The 26,173-nt window shown below is 45.9% G+C and overlaps 1 protein-coding gene across 9 annotated transcripts in view; it reads right to left on the bottom strand.

Annotated features, from left to right (window-relative positions):
- Positions 1-17,134: 17,134 nt before the first annotated feature.
- Ank3 (ankyrin 3) overlaps positions 17,135-26,173 on the bottom strand; it is a 600,128-nt gene continuing 591,089 nt past the window's right edge. For all 9 annotated transcript variants that reach the window (XM_052163460.1, XM_052163459.1, XM_052163463.1 and 6 more), the window contains one exon: positions 17,135-18,651. The gene's annotated coding sequence lies outside the window, so the exon portion shown is untranslated. The remainder of the gene's footprint in view (positions 18,652-26,173) is intronic.

Consider the following 26,173-nt stretch of genomic DNA (forward strand, 5'->3'; position numbering starts at 1 on the left):
GACCCAAGAGAAAACAATGAGGCTCTACTGGCTCTTGTTACTGAAAAGTTTGGAGTGCCAATGTCTGCCTGTGCTAAGATGACGGCATCGGAATCCCATGCCTTCCTTCTCTTCTCTGTCTTCTTCCCTCTGTCCCGTTCACTTTTCTCCATGTTGGACTGTCTCTGAGGATTATCTTCTTTCCAGAGAACGAAGAAAGGAGAGAGGGAGAGAGCCTGAGGCTAGCTGGATCATAGCAAAAGAACATAAGAAGGAAAAAGAACAGACATAATGAGGAATAGAGTTCTCTCTTGTGGTTCTCCCTACTTTTGTCTTGTAGTATCTTTCTGGTTTTTCCTCACAGCTTCCAGACTTCATTTGTTGTCACATATCCTCTGACTCTTGCTTTTTTGAATGATGAAGAGGTGAAAAGTTATCTACAAATCAAAAAAAAAATCCCCTTTAACGTTGTTAGCATATAAAACTAGCTTCGGAAGCAAGGCTGTCGATGTGCTTTGTTGGTAAAAGGCTTAACTGGAATGCACGAGACTATGGGTTTAGTCCTTAGCAACACATAAGACCAAGTGTGGTAGTACACTATAATCCTGGTGTTCAGAAGGTGTAGACAGTAGAACCGTGAGTTCTAGGTCACCTGGAGGTACATAGGTTCAGAGCCAGCCCAAACTACATGAGACTTCATCTCAGGAAAAACAAAAACAACCAACAAAACACAAACTAACCACTTTTGGAACTTCCTCAGGACTAAACCCCCATTTCCCACTTTAAGTAGACATACTTGATATCGCAGACATTTTTTTTTTTCCTTTCAGTAGCAGAAGTTGGGAAGCAGAAATGAAACCAGAGACGATGCTGCTGGGGCGCGGTGGGGGTTGACCTCAGAGGAACTGGCGATGAACCTCAGAGATGTGGTGGCTGCATCTGGGACAGGGAGTGACGGGGCTTCAGTTGGCGCATGCTCACTTCGGTTCTGTGAATGCCGCCCCTCTACCCGAGGGCCAGCGGTCACTGATGGAGAAATAGCTGCTCAAGTTGGTAGTATAGGTGGAGAACAGGGGCCAGTTAAAACATTGCCCCGGAGTGGGTGTCCCCTGGCTTAAGCACCCATGAGTGGGTGAATGTTTGTGCCACTACCTTTCCATGCCACCACCCTTCCCGAGCCAGAGAGAAGACAGCCAGGCGCTCTGTTTCACTTAAACGCCATCCTCCAGCGGCAGCAGTAAAAGTCTAGTAGCTCCGTGCCAAGTACTCTTTGAAAGGCTTTGTCCGGATGATCTCACTTCCTCTATTTGAGGTTGGGAAAGATAGCACCTGCTTGCCCGATGAGAGAACATAAAGGTTAAGTAAATTGCCCTGGGTCGCATAACCAGTACAACGCGATGCGAACCGAGGAGAGGCATGTATGGACACGGAACTCGATCCTGGAGCTTAGTGTCTAAATGTCAGCCAGTTTGGGAAAGCAACCTCACTCTTGGCAGCATTGTCAAGTGCAGACGACTTCGGAAGGTCAAGAGAGGACTGGGCTGGGCTCAAGACTGTGTTGGGAACTCCATAGAGTCGTTGCCCTTCCCCCAACCAAGTGGTTCAGGATTTAGGGATGCCTTCTCTGCTATCTAGGCCCCTCCGCTTGGTCTCTAACATATACTAGGGTTTCCTTTTTAATGCCAGGGCTGTCTTAGAACCATTTACTTTCTCTTTGCCCAGGAGCGCCTGTCTTCTGTGGATGCTGTCTTCATCACAGTCCTTCCAGATGGTTCCATGTCTGCCACTGAACATTATGTATATGCACACATACATATATATATATATATATATATATATATATATATATATATATATATATATATATATATGTGTGTGTGTGTGTGTGTGTGTATATATGTATAGGTATGTGTATGTACATATGTATATATGTGTATATATACATGCATACTTACATGTATCTACACATGTATACATATATGTGTATATTCATATATGTGCATATGTATATATAATTGTGTGTTTATATGTATATACACATACAAGTATATGTATACATGTGTATATGTGCATATACACATATGTATTTACATATGTGTATATACATACACACATGTTTATGTATGTATATACACATGTGTACACACATATGTACATTCATATATACATAGATATGTTTGTATATGTATGTATATATGCATGTATACATGTATATGTACATATATACATATATGCATGTGTGTATATATACACATATATCATTTCTTTTTATTTTTACACCCCAGCTTCAGTTTCCCCTCCCTTCTCTCCTCTCCACACCTTCCCTCTGCCCCATCCCACCATCTACCCCTCCTTTGTTTCCCTTCAGAAAAGGGCAGCCCTTCAATTGATAGCAACCAACCATTGCATATCAAGTTATAGTAAGACTAGGCCCCCTCCCTTGAACTGAGGATGATGAGGCAACCCAGTAGGAGGAAAGGGACCCCCAAAGTAGGCAAAGGAGTCAGAGACAGCGCCTCTTCTCACTGTTAAAAGCTACACAACTCTAACCTGTACAACCTAGGTCAGTCCCTGACTGACCTGGTTGGATGTTCAGTCTCTGTGAGCTCCTATGAGTCCAGGTTGGTTGATTCTCAGGATTTTCTTGTGGCATCCTCTGCCTCTCTTCCTCTCCTTCCCGTCTTCTGTAGGCTTCCCTTAGCTTCAGAGACCCACAGCCCAACATTAGGCAAACCACTCTTCCTTCTTAAGGATCAACATGTATAACAATCTTTTGTGAGCTAGCTCACCTTCCAAACTTGACAACTGAGTTTGATCCCTGTAACCCATATGGTAGAAAGAGAGAGCCAGCTTCTGCAGGCTATCTTCTGATCTCCATGGATCTGTTGTGGCATGTGTGTATATGTGTACACAAACACACGTACACACACATACACACACAAATGACTAAAAATCTTTCATGCTGAATAATCCTATATGGTTTTATACCATTGGAAGTGATTATTTCTTTTTTGTTTGGTTGGTTTTTTGTGTGTTTTGTTTTGATTTGATTAGTTTTGTTTTTTTTTTTTCCGAGACAGGGTTTCTCTGTGTAGCCTTGACTGTCCTAGAACTCACTCTGTAGACCAGGCTGGCCTTAAACTCAGAAATCTGCCTGCCTTTGCCTCTGCCTCTGCCTCCCAAGTGCTGGGATTAAAGGCATGCACCACCACTGCCCAGCAGAAGTGATTATTTCTAACATTAGAGTAAAAGGATGTTTGTCGCCTTTTTTGCTTGGATTTGCTGCAAATGTTCCTTTTTTTCTAGTTTAGGAGGGCTCAGGCCAAGAAGAAAATGCTGGAAACCCCTGTTGCATACCCACCTATACTGTCACATAGATGTCAGAGAGGGAGAGAGATTCCAAAAAGTCATCATAGTCACAGGTTACAGGTGCCTTTCCCTGGAAATACCTTTCTGTCATATACAAATGATAATGTTCAGCATTAAATGACTATGTAATAGTAAGCTTTATGTCAGCTTGACACAAGCTGAAGTCATCTGGGAAGAGAGAACATCAAATGAGAAAATGCCCCCATAGGATCTGCCGGGAGGCAAGTCAACAGGGCTTTTGTGTGTGTGTGTGTGATTAATGTGAGAGGGTCATTTTGATCACTGTGGGTTGGGCCACCCCTGGGCTAGTGGTTCTGGGTTCTATAAGAAAGCAGGCTGGGCAAACCGGGAGGAGCCAGCCAGTAATCAGCACCCCGTTGTGACCTCTGCATCAGCTTCTGCCTCCGTGTACCAGAACTGCTTAAGTCCCTGTCCTGGCTTCCTTCAATGATGGACTGCAGTGTGGAAGTGTAAGCCAAATAAACGTGCTTGTGGCCACGGTGTCTCATCACATCCATAGTAACCCTGACTAAGACAAATAGTCACTGTGTTCATGTTTGACTCCTACTAACCAGTTTGAATATATTGTTTTGTCAATCAGTTCTCAAGTCTCATCTGCCCCAGGATTTCTCTAAACATCTCTACAGACAATTAGCTTGATTATTCTAGATATGACTAACATCTTCAGTCATCATGAACTAAAATGAAAACCCTTTCCTTCCCATCTAAAGCCCTATTTAATATAAAGACGGCCACCCAAATAGATTCTCACTGCTTTTGTTGAAATGATATTAAGATGCTTCCTATTTAAAGCAGCGAGCAGAAGACTCTATCATGGAGGGAGAGGGAGGAGAGAGGTCAGCTCCACCCAGTTCCCAACCTTTCCCTCGGTGGAACACATCTTCATGTGTATGGAAAGGGACCTACATCCCACACTGCCTGGCAGGACCACAGTCTGCCCTCACATGCTCTAAATCCACGGTCCAATGGCAAACTTCCCTCACTTGGAAATTTCAACCTTGTAAGCCTTGTATTGACATAGAAATTACATTTATTATTTTTAAAGGGTTATTTTATTTTGTGTGTGTGCCTTAAAAGGGCCAGGAGAGGACCTCAGATCTCCTGGAGCAGGAACTAACAGGTGATTGTGAACTAATATGGGTCCTGGGAAACTGAACTCTCCTCTGAAATAGTAGCAAGCACTCTTAACCACTGGTCCATCTTTCCAATTCTAAAGTTACATTCCCGAGTATTCCTGAGTGACTTACGCAGTCTGTGGACATAGGAAAACATCATGTGATGTTAGCTTTTTTTTTTTTTAGCTATTATTTATTCGATGCTATATTGTTTTAGGTAACTTTGACTATTCAAAGAATCATTTCATTTGAAAATTTCAATAATCTTACTTTGAGATTACTTATAAAAGTTTGGGCCTGGTTCTTCCTCCCAACCCTGTGCTCCCAGAAATAAGACTCAGACTCAAAATATGTTTGCAAATGCCTTGGCCATGTAGCTAGGCTCCTCTGGCTAGAATCATAACTTAAGATAACCCATTTATTTTAGCCTACATTCTGCTGCGTGGCTGGGTACCTGTGTTCAGGTACCAGACATCTGTCTCTTCACATCTTCCCAGGTGAATCTCTCTTGGCTCTATCCCAGAATTCTCTCTCTTCTCAGATGTCCCACTGTCCTTCTATTTCCTACCTAAGCCATAGGCCATATGCTTTTTAATAGATAGACGATGCAGTCATACAATACACAGGGTATTCTTTTTACAATTACTTACTCATTTTGCATACACAGTTGGCTTAATGGAGGTTATAGAGATGGTTCAGCACTAATTATGTTTACTGCTTTTGCAGAGGACTAGAGTTCAGTTTCCAGCACCCACGGGGCAACTCACAATGCCTGAAACTTCAGCTCCAGAAGATCAGACACCCTCTTCTGTACTCTGTGTGTACCCGCATGTGTGTGTATCTCTCCTCCCAGTCTACCACCAAACACACACATACATACACACACACACACACACATGCATGCATGTGCATAAACACACAATTAAAAATATTTTTTAAAGTTTATATCTTAGGTTTCTGTTGCTGTAATAAACCTCATAACCAAAAGCAACTTGGGGAGGAACGGGTAAACTTCAGTACCATGTCTTAGTCATGGAGGAAGTCAGGGCAGGAGCTCAAGACACGGACCTGGAGGCAGACACTGCAGCAGAGGCCATGGAGGAATACTGCGTCCTGACTTGCTCAGCCTGCTTTTTTATACAACCCAGGACCACCTGCCTAGGGATGACACCGCCCACAGTGGGCTGGGCCCTCCTATGTAAATCATTAATCAAGAGAACCTCCTACAGATTTCCCTGCAGACCTATCTGATGAAAGCATTGTCTCCATTGAAGTTCCCTCCGCCCCAATAATCCTAGCCCGTGTCAGTTGACCCAGACCTACTGAACACAGCTGACATGCCTGCTTTAGCTTTTTCTTCCTGCCCTTGGCTCTAGACACCAACCCAGCCACTTCTAAGGCAGAGAAAGCCTTCACAGGCTGGTAGTCTAGCCGCAACCGATATTCTGACCACTCCTCTTGGGTACTTTCTTGGCTTTTCTCAAAATGATCTTCAGATTGGTAGTCTTGGAATCGTTTCTGATCCATCGAAACATTAGGGGTTCATCTCAGTAAACTGATTCCGTAGCACGAGCCTTTCGGGAAGTGATGGGCAAAGTAAGTATAAAATAAAAAGGCCTGTTAGTGTTACTAAGAGAGTAATCAGCTCCTGCTTTCTGAAGCCTTTGAATGTATGGGGAGATACAGATACCCATTTCAGACACACTCAGGTAGTGGGTATATATCCAACTAGGCATGGAAGGCTGGATTCCCTTGCCTAGATCTACCCAGATGTCCACTTGCTGACTCTGTGATTCTTGACCCCTCGTGGCTTCCAGTCCTACATTCCTGTGAAGACAGAAGAATCAAGTCAAATAAGTGATATGTGTTACATTGCTTCTAGAACTCTCTGTCTTCATAACCTAAAGGGAAATCAATGGATTAAATTGAACCAATCAGAGGGAATGGATTTCATGATTAAGGATTTGTAGTCAAAAAATTGACTCTACACACAGTCAACTGACTTCTTGCACAGGGCAGGAAGGTTATCAGACATCTCTGTGAGCCGTTGCTAGAATGTATGGTTCTTCTTTCATTGTGGTTGTTGTTTTTGTTGTTTGGGGGAAGGTTGGGTTTTCGAAACTGGGTTTCTCTGTGTAACAGCCGTGCATATCCTGGAACTCTCTCTGTAGACCAGGCTGGTTTTGAACTCACAGAGATCCTCCCAAGTGCTGGAATCAAAGGCGTGCTCGCTACTGGAGTGCCTTTCCTCTATACACTGAGTCCCGGGTCAGCAGACATGCAAGGCTTCATTCACCCTTTCTTTCCCTTGGGCTCAGCACTGGTGGGTGAGTGGTCAAGAAGAAAGGAGGGGGGGAGGGAAAGAAAGCGGAAAACCTAAGTTGTGGGCAGAGAATCTAACGCTGTCCGGCGGCCTGTTAAATAAAGGAGGCTTGCCAAAACTGAGCTCACTGCCCTCCCTGGGGTCACTCGTGTGTGTGTGTGTGTGTGTGTGTGTGTGTGTATCATATTTGCTATAAGAAAGGTGTATCAAGGAGTGTTATAAAGGAGGGACTAATATGAATTAAGACGGGGGATGACTGAGGGCCTGAGGCTCGTAGAAACCCAGTTGCCCTCTCCTGAGCATTGACTTTGTAGCAGGAACTTTGCCAAGCCTCACATCTGTATCGAATTTAATTTCAATCTGGTACAGTAGACGCTGTTGGCCCTGTAACGAAGACAAAAGGTGAGGCTCAAAGGAGCACATTGCTTTTCCAGAGGCTCACGGTTCACTCTTGGGTGACGTTCAGAGCGGATGCCTTGTCCTTCTGAAGAACAGCCAGAGGGGCTTTAAGGGGAGGGAAGTCAAGCTATCTTCAGAGAGGAGAGGTGGGAAAACTCGTTTGGAAGTTGTTGTGCTTTTTCAGATGAGCAAAGCAGGGTAGTCTAGACTAGTTAGTGGTGGTATGAACAGAGACAACTGGACATAACGGGAGATGAGGGCCCGTGAGTGAAATGGCCTGTGGGGAGGCGCTGAGGAAGGATGGTCCGCTCATGTCTCACTGGGTCTATGAAGGAAAGGTGATACCATGCATGCGTGGGCATCCGAGGGCACTTCCTTGAAAGGGTCTGTCTGGGCACGTGTCCATTCAGGATATAGGAGCTCGGCTGCCATTGTGAGTTCTAGAACCCGGTGGAGAACTAGAAGGGAAAGTTATTCAATGCAGCGGCACCTGAGTGTCTACCACCATTAGGGGACAGATGGGGTCTTCAAGGAGACCTGTGGAGGCTGTGAGGCAGGAACAGCCAGGGAGGGAAGGAAGACTTTTCAAGAGTAGGGGGCAGGGAGGAGGAGACCAGAAAGTAACAGAATTGAGCAAGCGGGTATGTGTTTCAGGGTTAATTAAACAATAAGAATCCACAAGTTCTTGTGAGGACATCGGTGCTTATAGTATTCGATTGACTCACGGGGGTGGGGATCTTTTTGAACAACCTCTTCCTTGATACATGGGAAAACCAAACCGGGAGACGGGTTGCAGTGTAAGATGTGAGCTTCACCTCAAGCTGGGTCACATCATAGTTGTCACCTAACTCCAGTGGGTCTTCCCTGCTGAATTCCTTCTTAGTCAACAGCTGTTGGCCAGAAGAGAATTAATTGCGAAGTCTCTTTGCTAAGGTCACCTGCCGATCAGTTCCTGTGGAATTTAGTCGGAGAGAGGTCTTGGGGGCTGGTGAGATGGTTTCTGCAGTTAAGAGCACTTGCTACTCCTGTGGGAGGACCTGGATTGGGGTCCCAGGGCTCACGTGGCAGTTCACAAGGTAACTGCAGTTTCAGGGGGGTGGGGCTGGGGTGGGGAGGGAGCTGGCGCTCTCTTCTGACCTCTCCAGGTAGCATTACATATGCCGGGGAAAAATTCATATACATAAAATACAGATAAATAAAAATGTTAAGAGACAGTACACATTCGCATGCAGGGATAGCGTCAGATAACCCAGGAGTGCTTTTGGCATCTCTCAGGTTCCTAAGACGTAGGCTCCCACAGTGTGATTCCACTGGATTGCCAAGCCTCACATAGCTTTGTGTCCTTGAGTGAGGACCTTGCTGGTGAGGACGCGTGAGGCTGGCAGACGCACCTGATGTAGGGCTGACATAGCTGGAGGCTTGAAGAGGGGCCCACATTTCCTGACAGCGTTTGAGGCTGTTCACAGTGAGCCTCTATTCTCCACGCTTGCCTCCGACCCAGTGCTGCCCCAGTGCTGTGCTGTGTTCACACTTCTGGAGTAGTCTCCTATAGCTCATTCATTTATTCATTCATTCTGTCTGCCAAGGCTGTTAGCATTTCCTCTAGGCTCCACCCCACAGTTACCTGGCAACAGCCAGGTGTGTCTGACTCACTATAAAAGGGGATGCTGGCCCCTCCTCACTCTCTTGCTCTTCCTGCTACTCTCTTCCCCTTCCATCCCTTCTGTCCCTTCTCTTCCCATTCCCCTCCCCTCTCTCCGCACTCCTCCTCCTCCTCCTCTTTCTTCTTCTTCTTCTTCTTCTTCTTCTTCTTCTTCTTCTTCTTCTTCTTCTTCTTCTTCTTCTTCTTCTTCCTCCTCCTCCTCCTCCTCCTTCTCCTCCTCCTCTTCCTCCTCCTCCTCCTCCCTCCCTCCCTCTTTCTCAACTCCCCTCCCCATACCCCAAACAAACTCTATTTCTATGATATATCATCGTGTGGCTGGTACCTGAGAGGGAAGGGATTCCTGCAGAGGCACCCCCCTTCCACTTCACCATACCGCACCTCCATCAAACATCCCTCCCTTTTTTATAAAACACGACAAAGGCCTCCTTCCTCTATAGCCTGAAGCCCTTCGATAGATTTACAAAGTCTCAACTCAGGTGCTGTTTTCTGTGACCCATTCACCCAGCTGGCGATTAATAGACTGGCTTTTGAGGGCGAGGCCCTCCGCGTGGCCTTTGCCAGTTGAGTGAATCTTCCAGTGATGTCAAAATCATCCCTATAATAATATTAAGAACTGTAACAGTCTTGTGTTCTAGAGGTTGAGGAATGTCTGAAGCCAGTCTAGGCTACAGACTGAGTTAGAGGTTATTCTGGACCATGTAGTGAATTTCAGGCCTCTCTGGGCTGCAGAGACAAGACTGTCTCAGCAGCCACAAGGACAACAAAGTCACATTAATCACAGGAGCAGCCAACCCATGGCGTCCTAGCTATCAGTGTACATCCCGTTCCTGCTTTATCTTGATATACATATTTAACTCACCTATTTAAATCATCATATTTAATCCACAGCCCTATCTATGTTTTTTCTGAGTTATATTTTAAAACATATCTCGGTTTTCTGACTAGATTAAGGCTTATGGAGTTTACAGGTCCCAGATCTTGTTTCTTGTTTTGACAGGTAGATAGGACAGTGCTTTGACACAACATAAGCTAAGTTGCCCTTAAGTTGAACTGTCTGCCAGCACTTGGATTTATCTAGATCCTTTCTCAGAGATTTCTACCTCCTTCGAGATACCCTAAGAGCTAACAATTCTGAGGCAGATTTCCTTCACCGTAATATCTTGTTAGCATTAACGAAACTCTGTGGTTTTGTCTGGGCCATTTGCACCCAAGTGTCAACAGTGTCAATCGATCTTAAAATGGCCTCCCGTGCACATGATCATGTGATACACATCTGTGGGGACCAGAAGAGCGTACACCTGATTCTCTGGTGCTAAAGCTACTGAATGTGGGGGCTGGGAACTCAACAAGCACGCTTAGAGACCACTGAGTCCTCTCTCCAGGCCTGGTATATAATTTTCTTGACCTTTGTAGAGCCAGAAGACTTAGATGGCAGCTACAGACTGGGCAGTGAAGTCCTGCCACCACCACACAATTGGCCCCTCAGGTTGTCTGGTCACTGTCTTCCGTCATTGCTTCACTAGCAAGGTTTTACACTCGGTCAGCAAGGTGGCTTTTCCCTAGCACGAGTGTTCAAGAACTGCACCGTTCTTGGGTGACTCACAGTCATTTGAATAGCTGGGGCTGTGACGCTCATCAGATGATGTCAACGTCTCCTCTCGACCTTGGCACAAGATGGAAAAAAACCCATAATGGTGCCTGCCAGCCTATTGAGAACACTCTTCCAATGCCGTGAGAATGTTCTCAGACGGCCTTTCTTGGAGGTGGGTATGTGACATCCCTCAAAGGCTTACTGAGGTCGTTGTTGCTATTTCCGAGTGAGTCACTGATGATTTGGCTGGTTTCCTGTTGCCCAGCACAATATGGCGGACACCCTCCATTGACGGGACTTCTCCTCCTCTGACCTTCCCACTAGGGCTGGATCACCACAAAGGCAGATCACTAATTTTAAACAGTTCCCCCCCCCCCACACACACACCCCTCCCCCCCCCAGTTTAGGCAGCAAGGGACTCCAACTCTGGCCCGCCAGCACAATTCTAATCTGTTTTCATGGTCAGAAAGGTGCACCCTCTGTCTGGAACAACTGCCGACTCTTTATTAGCAGGCAGCCAAGGTGTGCAGGCAGGGAGGGGGAGGGGCCTGCTGAGCAAACACAGGTGCTGGTCCCCAGCCCGCGAGACCCCTCATTCTATCCCCTGCAGGATAAGACCTGGCTGGCAGGAGCCACAAAGACCGGAAGCCAGAGCGAACAGCTGGGAATGAAATGGTGAAATGGGTCTTCGCTTCCTTTGACCTTGTGGACCATTATCGGTCAAAATCCCCAGTATCGCCGATGATCCCCGGTATCAGCCTCCGATCCCCGATATTGGCTCCGAAGGGCAGGGAGGATCACAGTATTCCTCAACTTTGACTGCAATGGAAAGATACGGTGTCCTGAGCCTTACCTGCTTGTGCCCCTCTCTATCCCTCACCTAGTCAAGAAGCTGCTAGTCCCTGTCTGTGCCGTGCCAGGCCTTGTGCTAATTGCAAAACCGGGATGATAAAGAGGGGACTAATAAGACAATCTCAGTGACAGAAGCCATGGGGGATACAAATGGCGATGTACTGGGGGTGCGAGAGGTGTCAGGGTACTCTGGAGACGGCTGCCCTGAGGAGCTGACATCTGGAGGTTGAATCAAAGCTCCCGTGGGGAGGGGACAGTGAATTCGAACCAGATGGGATGCCTTTAACTACGTTTCTTTGTAAAGAAAGCTACTGTATCTAGGACCTTGTTGCAAATAACTCCACCAGAACAGAATCAGGACCGAACTGGATCGTAAATCGCATGTAATTCTTTTCAGGAAAGCCTTGCAAATTAGAATCACAGGATCCGGCCAAGCAGACTATGTGCTTTATCATGCAACAGAAAGACTGTTGATTGGCGTTCTGACCCAGCTCCTTATTTTAAAACAGGCAGGCAACGGAGGTGTCTCACATGGAAACCAATCGACAGCCTGCCTTTGTGTTTACTGGTCTAAGGTGTAGTGGAAGAAAGGAGCGAGATGTCATGTAGTGTGGCCATAGAGGTTCGCAGGAGTGAACATATGTAAGCAGTGTTCAGTTCTCACAGTGACAGAATTAAATGCGAGTAAAACTGAACTGTCTTCAAGAGAGTTCCGCCATGTGGAATCCTGCAGGGGCGACATAGTGACCTGGGGTAGGGGCATGGGCACCTTCTCTAACTGACTGAGAGAACTCTACATTATGTGGGTGTGAGGTGACAGGCACTCTTTTGATGCAGTACCGTACTACACAGGCCTTAGTTGACTGGAAGTTTCTCTGACTCACAAAGTAGTTGGTTTACAGAGGGTCACCAGCCTCATAGTGTGTGATTCACTGCACATAAAAAATTGTTTAAGGGCTGAAGAAATGGCTTAGTTTGTGTGAGGGTTTGTATATGCTGAGCCCAGGGAGTGGCACTATTAGAAGGTATGACCTTGTTGGAATAGGTGTGGCCTTTTGGAATAGGTGTGTCACTGTGGGTGTGGGCTGTAAGACCCTCATCCTAGCTGCCTGGAAGCCGGTATTCTGCTAGCAGCCTTCAGATGAAGATGCAGAACTCTCAGCTCCTCCTGCACCATGCCTGCCTGCTCTTGCCTTGATGATACTGGACTGACCCTCTGAACCTGTAAGCCAGCCCCAACTAAATGTTGTCCTTATAAGAGTTGCCTTGGTCACGGTATCTGTTCACAGCAGTAAAACCCTAACTAAGACAGTTGGTAAAGTGCTAAGGACCCAAGTTCTATTCTTTATTTCAGGTTCCCTTCCCCAGTAAAACATGCCTGTCACTCATATGTTCAAGCCCCACCCACTTTCTCTCAACTGGGCAGAATGCATACAGTTGGGAGTTGTGCTGTGCAAATGTTTATGTGTATAGATATTTATGTGTGTCTAGCTCCTTCCTTGTTCATGAGGAACAAGGAAATGAAAACCTACCGAAGGTATAGTACTGGCTTGTGGGGTATTTGGTATACTCAAATTTCCAGTGGGTTTTTATTTTTCCTCTGTAACTGCAGCAGAGGCTTTAGAGTGAGGTTAAAGTTATGTGGTTCTTGATGGATGGGAGAATATCATTTCAGTGCATTTAACTGTTTACACCTAGATCCTGTGTCTTGGGAAGTAAGATGGGCTTGTATTCTTGGAGCGAGTTACATAACTTTAAAAATGATTTTAAGTTCACACTGCAATGCTCTACGTAGGTCTTTCTAATCCCACTTAATTCTCGTTAGCGAGTGTGGCTTGAAAGAGCAGCAGCTGTGTTCCAAGGCCACGGGGCTGAGCACTACCTCATACTGCCTTTCCCTTACCCAGCATGCACCAGGCAGGCTGGGTGACTGAAGATGGGTTTTCATGTTTTCTAGGGTTTATATATATATTTCATGATGTTTCTGCCTCTACCTTGAAGGTTATGGGATGGGAAGCAGTGCTTCTCATGCTCAGATGGGCCGCTGGATAACGGCGGTTACCGAAAGTGGGGCTAAGACGGGCTTGGCAAACCGGATGGTAGGCCTTTCTTTTCCTATTGACTCATTTCTTTATTCCATCATGGGATAAGGATGGAGATTGCTCAGAAGCAGATCTTTAAAGACGGGAAGCAGCACAGTCTCAATTTACCTTCCTTTCCTTCAACCAGAGTAAATGGAGACTGGGAATGGAAATGGATAACAATAGGTTGGGTTTCAGAAGAAACAGGAGAAAGGCAGGTGGAGATGTTGGGATGGAAAAGCCAAACACATGCTGTGTCTCAGCAGCTGGAGTGTTGCTGTAGGGAATTCCAGAAATGGCATGGTCACATCTTCAGATTTTAGAGAGAATGGATTTTTAAATGTAAAAGCTCGCTCTAGCCATCCATCCACCCACTCACCCACCCACCCATCCATCCATCCATCCATCCATCTATCTATCTATCTATCTATCTATCTATCTATCTATCTATCTATCTATCTTGTTAGTTTCTTCCAAATGGTGCCCCTCAGTTCAAACTTCATGTAGTCCAAATATTGCTGCAGGCTAAAAGCTGCCCAAAGTAGTGCCGGATGCAATTTCTGGACCCTTCATTGCTTAGCAACCCAGCAAGCGCTTAGCGATGTCAAGTTAGGGGCAGTCAGGCTGACACATGCTGCACTTCACAACCTATTTTCTTGGTGACTAAGGACACCCGGTCACTCTAGTGGCAGTCATCGTGTCGATGGGTACAGACATGGGTAGGTACTGCACTGCGAGTGCTATCCCTTCAAGGACCACACCGTTTCCTCCGAGGACAAAAGTCTCAAGAAAGCCCAAAAGGTCATCCTCCTGTCTGGGCGCTGTGCTATGGTTTAAGAAAACAGCAACGTGGCTCCCCAGTGGGCCCAGAGGAAAGGCTCCAGCTTTTCTTGCTTCTCCTGTGTATTCCTTGGTCCCTGTTTCTCATTTACCCTCAGGATCCTGTGAACATGTTAGCACCCACTCTGCCACAGAACTCCGCCAGAACCAGCGAGGTCTATCAGAATGTCCTACGGAGTGGTAACAGTACAGACACACGACTATAAGGGATGCTAAATGTCATTTTCTTTCTTGAACCCCATAGCACTTGATTCTATTAAATCAGTAAAAGCATTCTGGGGGTACAGCTTGGTCAGTCACGTGCTTGCATTAACAGGTATGAAGACTCTGGTTCTATCCACAGCACTGGATAAATTGGGTGCAGTGGTTTCTTAGAATCATAATTTCAGCATTCGGGAGGTAGAAGCAATAGGCTCAGAAGTTCAAAGCCACTTTTGGCTACACAGCAAGTTCAAGGCTAGCCTGGGCTCCATGAGACTCTGCCTTTGAATGAATGAACTAATGAGCGAACAAATGAATGAATGCATGAAAAGCTACTTGGCTTATCAGTATCCACTCTAATTTTTGTTTTAGGAAACCGGGAGCCAATAAAAAAAAATAAAGACACAGAGCCTCTTGTTTCTTAATAAACTTAAAAAAATGTGCCTTAAATACCAACCTTGGAAATGTTGACTCTTCAGTGAATGATTCAACCAAGCCACATGGGCAGGAAATGGTTTACCTTTTAATACGCCAGCTGCCTGGCCAACAAATACCAAGATTCCCCTAGATGAGGCATGAGCGTCTATGTCGCCGTGGGCTCTGCCAGAGGCAGTGAGCAGTTGCTGGTCCAGCGGCTTCTTCCTGGGCTTCTCCCGGGCAAATGCAAGCCGGTGCTTTTGAATAAAGTCAAGCAAACCACTTTCTATTGACGTTTGTTTATTTGCCATGGAGAGAAACTTCCATTGTATGGAGCCCCAAGGTGACCGTTGTATGGAGCCCCAAGAAAGACCACAGTAGAATGCTGGGATACCAGCATGAGAGAGGCTCAAGAAGCAACCCTTTCATGTTCACAAATCGGTAAAAATGTAAAAAGGGGAAGTGGTAAATCTCAGGATTTTATCAGTCACGTTCTCTCTCTCTCTCTCTTTCTCTCTCTCTCTCTTTCTTTTTCTCTCTCTCTCATTCTCCCTCTCCCCAGAATTGTCAAAAAAAAAAAAAAAACAACAACAAAAAACCCTAAATACATTTGAATGAGCTAGCAGGTCAGACTCTACTAGAAATACAAACACATGTCCTGTTCAGTTCAGTGCAGTTTATACAGAAGTTAGAGGCGTCAATAAAAGCTATCGTACTTCAGAGACTTCTGGGTAAATTCATGGCTTTGGTGTTGTCCGAATCTCTCAGCCTGTTCCTGAAGTCACATTTCCAGGCATGTAACATAACCCCGTTTCCCCTAATAAGTTTCTGGATCTGAATAAGCCCTAGCAAGGCCGGAAAGGTCTGGAATTCATAGCTCTTAAATGGTATGTTACTATCCTTACATTCTGTTTGTTTAGTTATGCAGAAGCTTTGGGGATGCTTTTTAAAAAACCTTTCAGGTGTGGGTAGCTTGTCCTTTAGATGTTTCTGATTGGTGGGAGTGGAAGCGTGTGTGTGTGTGTGTGTGTGTGTGTGTGTGTGTGTGTGTGTGTGTGTGTGTAAGGGGATGGGGGGGGGTGGATCAGGGTAGATCCAGACATCATGCAAATGACATGCAAATGTACTCTTGTTTATTTAAATTGGCTTCTCTGGGCCAAATAGGCTCTCTGGAACCTGTCTTCTGCCTGGTATTCTGGAAACTATCTATCCCATGGGACAGGCAATGACAGCCTTGAGTGACATTCAGCACTCGTTCAATACTATATGGGGCCAGTTACATCAAAGGTAGTACTTAACTCACACAGTGGTGGTAAGGACTGAGTCAGTGAATGGAATGTGTTTAGACGAAAAATGTTATAGTGTGTACTTGAGGGTTAGGGATGATGACAGGTACCATCCCTAATGTGCCACGCCTGGCTGTGGGCCGGGATCAGAGTTGAAGCGAAGGCATGGCATCTTTGGACCCTGGGTCATGAAATCAATGGGTCCCCAACTCCAAGTGCCTATCATGGTTAGGTCAGAAGACAGACGAGGACAATGGAGCTCACACGAGTAACTGGAGAGAGCACGGTCACACCTCCAGCGTCTTTGGGAACAGAGGTCTGCTGTTGCCAGAGGTTGCTTCTCAAGAGAAGTCCTGTCTAGTCAGTCTAGTGGCATGGCCCTGTAAGGAGACAAGGCAGAAGGCTCGCAAGGTCAAGGCCAGCTTGGACCAGCTAGTGAGACCCTGTCTCAGAAATCTCAAGGGAAGGCCGAGGGTACTGCTTGGCGGTAGTTCACAGCTTTTAGCATGCAAGAGGAGCAGTACCAACATAAAAGGATAAAGTAATAAAAATCTCTCAATTTGTAAGCTCTGACAGCAGATGTCAGTTAAGAAACTAAGCAGACATTTTGAGACGCCGTCTCAAGAACAGTTGATGACAAAACCCGAAAACCTCAACTAGTGACACAGATCCTAAACCAATGCTTTCTGGGGAAAAACATAATAACTACAGGTAGATGCTTCCTGGGAACAGCAATCAATAACTTCTTGATACATTGGCCTTATAAATCCCAACTTCATTTGTGGGGCGGAAGAGCCCAAACAGACGAATACTTAATCTTTAAATCCTTGGTTACTCCACAAAATGAGCTTACGCAAGGCAGGTGTTTTCGGGAAGAGAGCGGAACATTCCAGAGTATGGCTTTAGTGACCAGAGGCACAGACAGGAGCCCCCGTGCCTGGGGATTAGACAGCTAGGATTTTTTGCCAGAGGACACAAGGACACCGTAGAACCCAAGTAGGTGGAGAGTTGAACACAGTTTATTTTATATGCTTAAATAATCGACGAGGCTACCCAGCGCCTGCATTTCTCATACAAGTCATTTAGAGCTAGGTGTCCGTGGAGGTCGATTTCAAGTTAAGATAGTGAACGAAGGAACCTCACCAAACCCAAAGAAAAATGCTCTAGAAAATGCGGCAGCCCCGCTAACCTAATGGGGCACTGCTGGGATGGTTACTGGTGATTGGCTTGCTGAAAGGGGGTCTACATCTCAGAGCCAGTACACAATACAGCGATCTTTTTTTTTCTTTTTTTTTTCCTTTTTTTACAGTGCGCTTCGATCCTGCTAGATACGGGTTTCCGGTCAGTCCTTTTTTTTTTTTTTTTTAAATACCCACAATGGGGCCTCTTGTGAGCACCATCCACCTCTACAGTGGCAAGCATTACCCCCCTGTAAGCACTAACAGCGCCCCTCCCCCCACCCCAAGCAAACTACTGTATAGGTTTTTTTTTTTTCATTTTTGGTCATTTCATTGAAAAATTGGCAATAGCAATAAATATTAGATGAAGGGCTTTGTGTTTACAGATAAAATCTCCTGTGTTGCAGGAGACTGTAGTGTTTGCAAAATTGGAAAAGGTTTAATCAAAATAAGGTGATATGCATGCATCAAAATATTAGTATTCTGAAGAAAAAAATTATTTTTTTTCACAGAACTACAGAATTCCTCACTTGGGGAATTATTTAAATTTGCAGCAGGTTATTTTCCTTTTTAAAGATTTGCATTTTCTTTTTAAAATGAAGCTAGCAGTTTTGCGTGTACAAACATCATAATTGCTAATATACAAGAATCAGTGAAAGAGTCCCCTGTGAGCGCCGGGTCCCCATGCTTGTCCAGGGTGAAGTCACTTGGGACGCCCATTGTCCTTGGATGCATTTGTGATATCTTTGTGTTCTGTGAGGCAGGTGCCTTATAATTCTTTATTGTAGTTTCTTCTGTTAGAATTTACAGTGTTATTATTTACAGCAAAACTATTGATTTTTATTATTATTATTTTTTTCTTTAAAAAAAAGAAAAGAAAAGAAACAGTGTTTATACCCTGACAGTTAGTTTGGGTCCAAGAAAAATAAGGCGAGCTGTTGTGGATTTAGTAATTTTAGTGTGTCTTCTTGATTTGATCGTCCCATCCTCTGCTGCCCCCTCCTCCTGGGTAGCACAGGCATTGTCTTCTTTGAAAATGACACCAAATTACTTGAGACTGAGTCCAAACAACACGGCTTCCTGTATCTTATGCTGCACTTGTTCAGTACAGGTATGTCTGTGCCGGGAATGAAAGTGAGTTTCCATGCTCTGTAAATTGGCTCATGCTAAATAAAGATAAAAAAATGTGATTTTCTTTTTCCTTCTGCATTAAAAAAAAATCATCATGTCATTGAAGTGTGGAAGCAGTCGACCCACACCCCGTTCTTGGTGCCTCTTTTCCTTTCTGCTGATCTCTGGCGAGTTTCTCAATCCTGGCAGTATGTACCACACGGTCCTGTGGAAAAGGAAACAAACCGTAGGCCGTGAGTTTTTCATTGTCTGTGTTTTATTTGCTTATTTTTATTTTTATTTTTATTTTTGGAGACAGGGTCTCACGTAGCCTAGGCTGGTCTTGAACTTGCTGTGTAACCTAGGATGACTACGAATTCTTGATCATCCTGCCTCTGCCACAGTAACTAGGGTTTGTGGTGCTGGGGTCTAAAACCTGGGATTCCTGCACTCTAGGCAAGTATTTTGCCAGCTGATACACATCCCCTGCCTTATTGTTCTATATAAAAGGAGAACTTGCCAATGACATCCTTGCTGGTCATCATCAAGGGTTCGGAGACTGAGGGCCCTTGCCTTGTTCATAGAATAGGGTGTTTGTTTAGGCTGTTTAGAAAGTATCTCAGGGGACCAGGCCCTAGGGTGTCCAAGGAAACGCCCAGAAATCAGTGCTATTGGCTGGGTGACTCTGGGAGTATCACACAACCTTCCTGGGTTTGTGGCTTTCAAGGATGAGTTGGGGATATCCTGTCTTGACTACTGTGGTAATTCAGGGCTCCTCGGCTACTCAAGAGCTGTTTGTAGCCCTTTGGCCTGTACCCCAAGAAGACAAGTTGTGCCCCCTGCTCGCCCGGATTCATAGAAGAGTCTTGCCCCCTCCTCCAAGGCAAGAAGCTGACAGACCGGAATTCCAGCTCAAGGCAGCAAGGATTATAAGGAAAAAAAAAAACCCTGTTCAGTGCCAGCTAAATCTCTTCTGAAGCTCACAGAGAACCTTTAGAATCCTGCAGGGCAGGGACTGAAGTGTCCTAGTGACCTTGAGGTTGTTTAGCAGCTGGGTTTCTTCCCCTTTGGATGGATCGCCCGGGTCACCCCACCCTGTGTAAACACCCAGGAACAGCTAGCTCTTCCCCTCGGCTCCGGAGGTTGGTCTGACTTTGTCTTTGGTTTTATATTTTTTTCACCTGTTTATGATCTCCTTGCCCCAGTGACCGGAGCCAAGAAGACCACAGTACCCACTCCTTTGAGCTTCCAACACTGGTCCTCCTCCAAGGACCGAAAGTGACCTACTTCAGCGTATCCAATGTCAGAGGGTGGGCAAACCCTGCTGGTCAGGATTCTCACACCTTGGCTGCTGGCTTTAAGTCCTAATCTTCTGGGCTCCAGGAGGCTTAGGTGGCTCAATGATTACAGTCACCCTCCTCATTCAGGGCGAATTCCCAGCAGTATTCTCTAAACTGGCCCTCCACTCTCCCAGTTTCCTTAGGACATGAAATTTTAACCCACCTCTTCTATGACAAGTTTAATAAGGTCTAGTAAGTTTCTACACACTCGAGACAGAATGGGTGAGCTCTCACCCATTTCTTTACATCTTCTAATAACCAAGCTAACTTCCCAAGTTAATTTTGTATTATAAAACAAACAAAGCCTGTCTCTTCTCAGTGTAAGCCCATATTGTCTTCCTAGACAGAGTGGGTGGTTTTTACAGCTTTTTAAGATTGGGTTAATTATACCCTGCCCTTCTCTATGTTGCTATTTTAAAAAAGCAGTAGTCGTCCTTCAAATCTTTCTTGTTCTTAGGTGGCCAGAATGTAAGTCCCAACCCCATGGGTTTAGCAATGCTAGTGGGACCAGGACCTTGGCTAAGCAACAGCTAGAAAACGACCTGAGGTGAGAGCGCCCTCTGATGGACGGGATGCTGTGGACAGGCTCAAGGATGACATTTCAGAAGTGGAATTTAGAACTCTGATCCTTGTAGAACACAGCTCCGGGTATTGGCTCAGGCAAGGACTTTGGAGTCCATTTAGAGGCCTATGGAAATACTCAGGTTTGTTTGTTTGTTTGTTTGCCTGCTTTTCATTCATTTTGTTTTGTTTTGAGCCTACTGCACAACGGAGGACTTAGCTCCTCACATCTTCTACTCCTGGTTCTCAAACATGGCCGTACAACAGGATTTAAAGAGCCCCAGTGTCCAGTCCATGCCACGCCCACAGGGGCCAGTGTTGAAAATATTGACCGCTTCCATGCCAACTCTTTTAGTTAGTTCTAGCATTTGATCAAGCTAAAGTGTCAGTGCTAGGTCCTGGGGCCAGGCTTCCCAAAGCTTAATGTGTACACAGGTATCTGGGGTGGCCTACACATTCTGGTTTTATAGATCAAAGGTAAGTCTAGACATTAGTGTCTATGACTTCAGTGCCGCTGGAACCGCTGCTTGCCTCTAGGCCTACTTTGAGAATGAAGACTGCATGCCCCATCGGGTATATACATGTGATGGTTTGAAGACGCTTAGCTTAACCCAGGGATGGCACTGTTGGGAGGTGTGACCACTTCCCAATTTATTAATATTAGCTGAAGAGGAAATCTGTTCTGAGATGGGTATTATGTTACGCTCTGTTTGGAGACAGTGTGTCACTGTGGGCGAGGGCTTTGAGACCCTCCTCCTAATCAGGTGGGAGCCAGACTTCTGTCTGCCTTTGGAACCAGAGGTGGAACTCTCAGTTACTCCCGCACTGTGCCTGTCTGGATGCTGCCATGCTTCCCGCCTTGATGACAATAGACTGAACCTCTGAGCTTGTCAGCCAGCACCAAGTAAATGCTGTCCTTTCTAAGAGTTGCCTTGGTCATGGTGTCTGTTACATTGTTTCACAGCAATGGAAACCCTAACTAAGACGACAGGGGCCGGGCGGTGGTGGCGCACGCCTGTAATCCCAGCACTCTGGGAGGCAGAGGCAGGTGGATTTCTGAGTCCGAGGCCAGCCTGGTCTACAGAGTGAGTTCCAGGACAGCCAGGGCTATACAGAGAAACACTGTCTCAAAAAAACCAAATACAAACAAACAAACAAACAGACGACAGGGATAGCAAATTATTTTTTGTTGCTTCTGAATCTGTATCTACGTAGACTTCCTTCTCTAATTACCATGCATGGTATTCCTCTCTGTTCCTCAAGCTCCTTTACATTCCGTCTCCCTGAAAGTGCAGACCCTAGACTCCGAAGAGGCAGACCCCGCTTCGTTCGTCCCCTCCTCCCTGCCAGACTCTGTGGGTCTTGCCGTGTACACAGGGAACTCTGCCCTGCTCTTCCATTCAAGCCCCTCCCCTCCCCCTTCCCTTCTCTTTATCAGCTAGCTAAGAATGTTTCTTTTTGTCTTACATTTCGGGTTATGTTTTTATTCAGCATGTCTGTGCATATACGTGTGCACACTGCCACCTACGTGAGGTCAGAGACAGCTGGTGGCAGTTGGCTCTCCTTCTACCATGTGGGTCCTGGGGCTTGAGCTCAGGCTGTCGGGTGTCTTAGTTACTTTTAAATTGCTGCCCTGAGACACCACGGCCAATGCAGTTTATAGAAGAAAGAGTCCATTGGGGGTTTATAGCTTCAGAGGATGAGCCCCAAACTATCACGCCCGGGAGCATGGGAGCAGGTAAGCTCTCAAGCAGGCAGAGAACTTACATCTCAGTTCACACAACACACACACACACACACACACACACACACACACACACAGAGAGAGAGAGAGAGAGAGAGACAGGAGAGCACAAGCACTAACCTGGAATGGCGAGGGATTTTTAAACCTCAAAGCCCACACCCCCACTGACAGACCTCCTCCAACAAGGCCGCACCTCCTAGTCCTTCCCAAACAGCTCAATCAACAGTGCAACCAAGTATTCAAACATGGGCCTTCGGGCCATTCTCATTTAAACCACTGCATCCGGCTTGGTGGCAAGCACAGTCACCTGTGGAGCCATCTCGTTTGGCTCTATTTCTTTTTAAAAAGCAATAATTTCCATTACAAAATGAAACCATAATCGGAAAATTAAGGTTTACTTTTCTTTTAATTTTGGTCTTAGTTTTAGGTTTTCCTTTCCCCTCTCCCTCCCCCCCTCCCTCTCCCCCTCTCTCTTTCTCTCCCTCTCTCCCCTCTCTCCCCCTCTCTCCCTTTCTCCCCTCTCTCTCCCTCTCCCTTCTCTCTCCCTTCTGTCTCCTCTCTCTCCCTTCTTTCCTCTCTCCCCCTCTGTCCCTCTCTCTCCTCTCTCTCCCCTCTCCCTCTCTCCCTCTCTCCCCCTCTCTCCCTTTCTCTCCTCTCTCTCCCCTCTCTCCCCTCTCCCCTCTCTTCCTCTCTTCCTCTCTCCCCCTCTCTCCCTTTCTCCCCTCTCTCCCCTCTCTCTCCCTCTCATCCCTCTCTCCCCTCCCCCCTCTCCTTTCTCTCCCTCTCTCCCCTCCCTCTCCCCCTCTCCCCTCCCCCCTCTCCTTTCTCTTCCTCTCTCCCTCTCTTCCTCTCTCCCCCTCTCCCTTTCTCCCCTCTCTCCCTCTCCCCCCTCTCTCCCTTCCCCCTCTCTCCTTTCTCTCCCTCTCTCCCCTCCCTCTCCCCTCCCCCCATCTCATTCTGGCCATGAACCCTGGATCTCCCTGACTCCATCTCCCAAGTGCTAGCATTAGAGACATGCACTAGCACACTTGGCTGAAAACTTAGAAATGTAGCTTAACATAATACCCATCTCAGAACAGATTTCCTCTTCAGCTAATACTAATAAATGAGCACTTTTCAAATTTGTTCTTTCCCAGTGACTTGATTTAGAAACATACTGGAAGCAGATAAATGCATGTTTTCAAAGGTAAAGAAAATGCATTTATTTCATTTCTATTAAGTGTTTATTATATATCTGTTGTAAAGCGAATGACCTCAATCCTATTAACAGGGCAGTAGTAAGTCCCTACCACACAGAGAATTAAAAAGACAGGAGCCAAAACACCTGGCTTCAATTCCGTCTCTGCCATGTATCAGGAAAACGGATAGAAGCTATCTCTCTGTGTCTCAGATGCATTCTGGGACACTGTCCTGGAGAGGACCCAAGTGGGATGAACTACCTCAGGCTCTGCAGGGGAGAGGAATGGTTACACCGCATCTGGCTTTGTCTGGGTCTCTTCTGACTTCATTTCTTGGTAAAGAAAAGGAGCAGAACCCTGGACTACTGGCTGCCTCAGTTTACATTTCCTTCTTGCGTCTTCTAACACTTTTATAACAGAGTCTCCCAACTGAGGGTTTTTAGGGGCTCGGCAGCTACTGTTCTTAAGCAGTTTACGCATACGAACTGACTGATTCTGAAACAACTCCGAGGTGGGTTACTATTACCTTTCTGCAGAGGTTATTGTTCACCCAGGTGCCATGCCAAGCCCCTTCACTGTTCCCTCTGAGGAGACAGCAACACGCGAGGCAAGTGAGGCAACTTGGCCAGCCCCACAGAGCTGGTAAGCTGCTGGGCTCCCCTCTCTCCTCTCCTCTATGCCCCCAACGGCCACACTGAGATCTCACTGGCCTGGAACGACTTTCACTGGCCATCGTGGACAGGTGCTGAGCCTCTAAACCTTGCAATAGCCCAGCGTCAGCCACTAGAGAGCTACAGTTACCTGCATGCGCTTCCCAGCTTCGGGGGACAGGGTATGTGGGCAGGGTACTGCCTGCTGGGGCTCGAACCCAGGCAGAGCCTTGTGCATGCTGGGTAAGTACTCTACCACGGCGCCCAGAACCCTAGTACTTAGTGCTTAGGCTATGGTGGGGTTTAGAGCTTATCCCCAAAGGCCATGGGCTGTGCAGGTTAGCTCAGTGGTGATACTTTTACCCAGCACATTCAGCCATTTCCTGTTGGTTTTATAGAGTGAAGCTCAAATCCCCACAGGTGAGTAACTTGGAGTTCATTTTGAAGACCATCTATCTACATAGAGCCTAATGGAATTGTTTAGTTTTTTTTAAAGATTTATTTATTTATTTATTTATTTATTTATTTATTTATTTATTTATTTATTTATATGAGCACACTGCAGCTGTCTTCAGACATACACTTGAAGAGGGCATCAGATTCCATTATAGATGGCTGTGAGCCACCATGTGGTTGCTGGGATTTGAACTCAGGACCTTTGGCAGAGCAGTCAGTGCTCTTCACCGCTGAGCCATCTCTCCAGCCCCCTAATGGAATTGTTAAACATTGATTTTTTTTTTTTTAGGTATTTACTATCTCAATAACCTTGAAAACATTTTATTATAATTAACTAAATTACTATCTACTATGACTATGAGTTTGACTATCTGTCATGAGCTTATCTTACTTAATTATTCTAAACAGTTTGTAATAGCAGCTATTATAAGGACTGGGTCTGAGCCTTGTACTGCCCAATGAGTTGCATATGCCTATCTAAGAGTAACAAAACTAATTTTAAATTTTGTATCAATATACAAAGATTTATTATACCAACAAGAACCTTAAGCCTGCATCAATGTACAACATTCTGTATCAGTGTAAGGAAATATAATTTTATTTCTGCATCAAAATATAAAGATCTCTATTAATGAAAGATCCGGGCTATAAAATGCTTTAAGAATGAATGTAATAATCTATCCTTGTTTGTCTAATTTCTTATAATATTACTCTAGTCCTCTTTTCTTTTTAACCCCCTTCCCTTTACCCGAGAAAGAAGGATAGAGAAGAGGAAAGACATTTAGAAATCGAGTCTGAGCTCTCTATTTAGTTTCCTTCCTGTCCAACACTGTAATATTTGTGACTTATCCCTTAAAATGACAACATATCTAGAATCCATAAAATGGCTGAAACCATCCACCCCACGTCAGGGACCGAGATGCTGGTCGTCTTCTATCTGCTTCCTGTTGACTTGGAGTGACCCTCCCATTCCTGCCCGGTCAGGTCTGCAGGGAACCCTGAGGAGGAGCCTTCTAGAGTTAAGACTTATTTCCTAGTTGTGCTGCTTTTATGAGGCTGTGGACAAGTTTCTGAACCATCTGGGGCTGTTCCTTACGGTAGCCAGAGACGCCAGTGGCACTGATCCACGAAAGGAACTGTGAATTAGCCACAAAGAATGGCTCCGGAGAACTCACGGTAAACCCTGTCTGAGGCATCTGTGGTGGCTGCGTCCCAGCAAAACTCTATGAGTTTAGTGCAGCAGGCATCAGTGAATTGGTGCAAGCCTCATGGAGCCCAAAGGAAACGCACCGCAGAGCGAATACCAAGAGGGTATCTGTTGGGCATAACTAAGGCTCTACCTGGGAGGGTGGGGATGCAGCTCAGACGGTGAAGTGCTTCCCTAACACTCATGAAGCCCCGGGGATGGTCCCCAAGACTGCACTTGGTCCTCAGTACTGCACAAACTGTGCGTGATGTGGTGCTGACCTGGAATGCTAGTAGGAGGGGGTGGCAGGAGGATCAAGGGTTCAGGAACATCCTCCGGTATATAGGAGGCGTAAGTCCAGCCTGGTCTCTAAGAGATGACATTTCAAAACAATGAAATAAAAATCTAAGCTGTAGGTACCTAAAATGAGGGTATTTCTCAACCCCTTATCTCTCTCTGTAATGGTGGGGGTGGGATGGGGGACACCTTCTAGACTAGAATTCCCACTCTGTCACTCTGACCCAGGGACTGAAAGGACAGAGAGGCCCTGAAGATACAACTTCCCAAATCTGTGTCCTCACCCCACATTAGCTTTCTGATTGTCTCTGTATCGAAAAGGTACTAATGTGAAAT

This window comes from Apodemus sylvaticus, chromosome 19 (genome assembly GCF_947179515.1).
Source record: "Apodemus sylvaticus chromosome 19, mApoSyl1.1, whole genome shotgun sequence".
Classification (NCBI taxonomy): Eukaryota; Metazoa; Chordata; class Mammalia; order Rodentia; family Muridae; genus Apodemus; species Apodemus sylvaticus.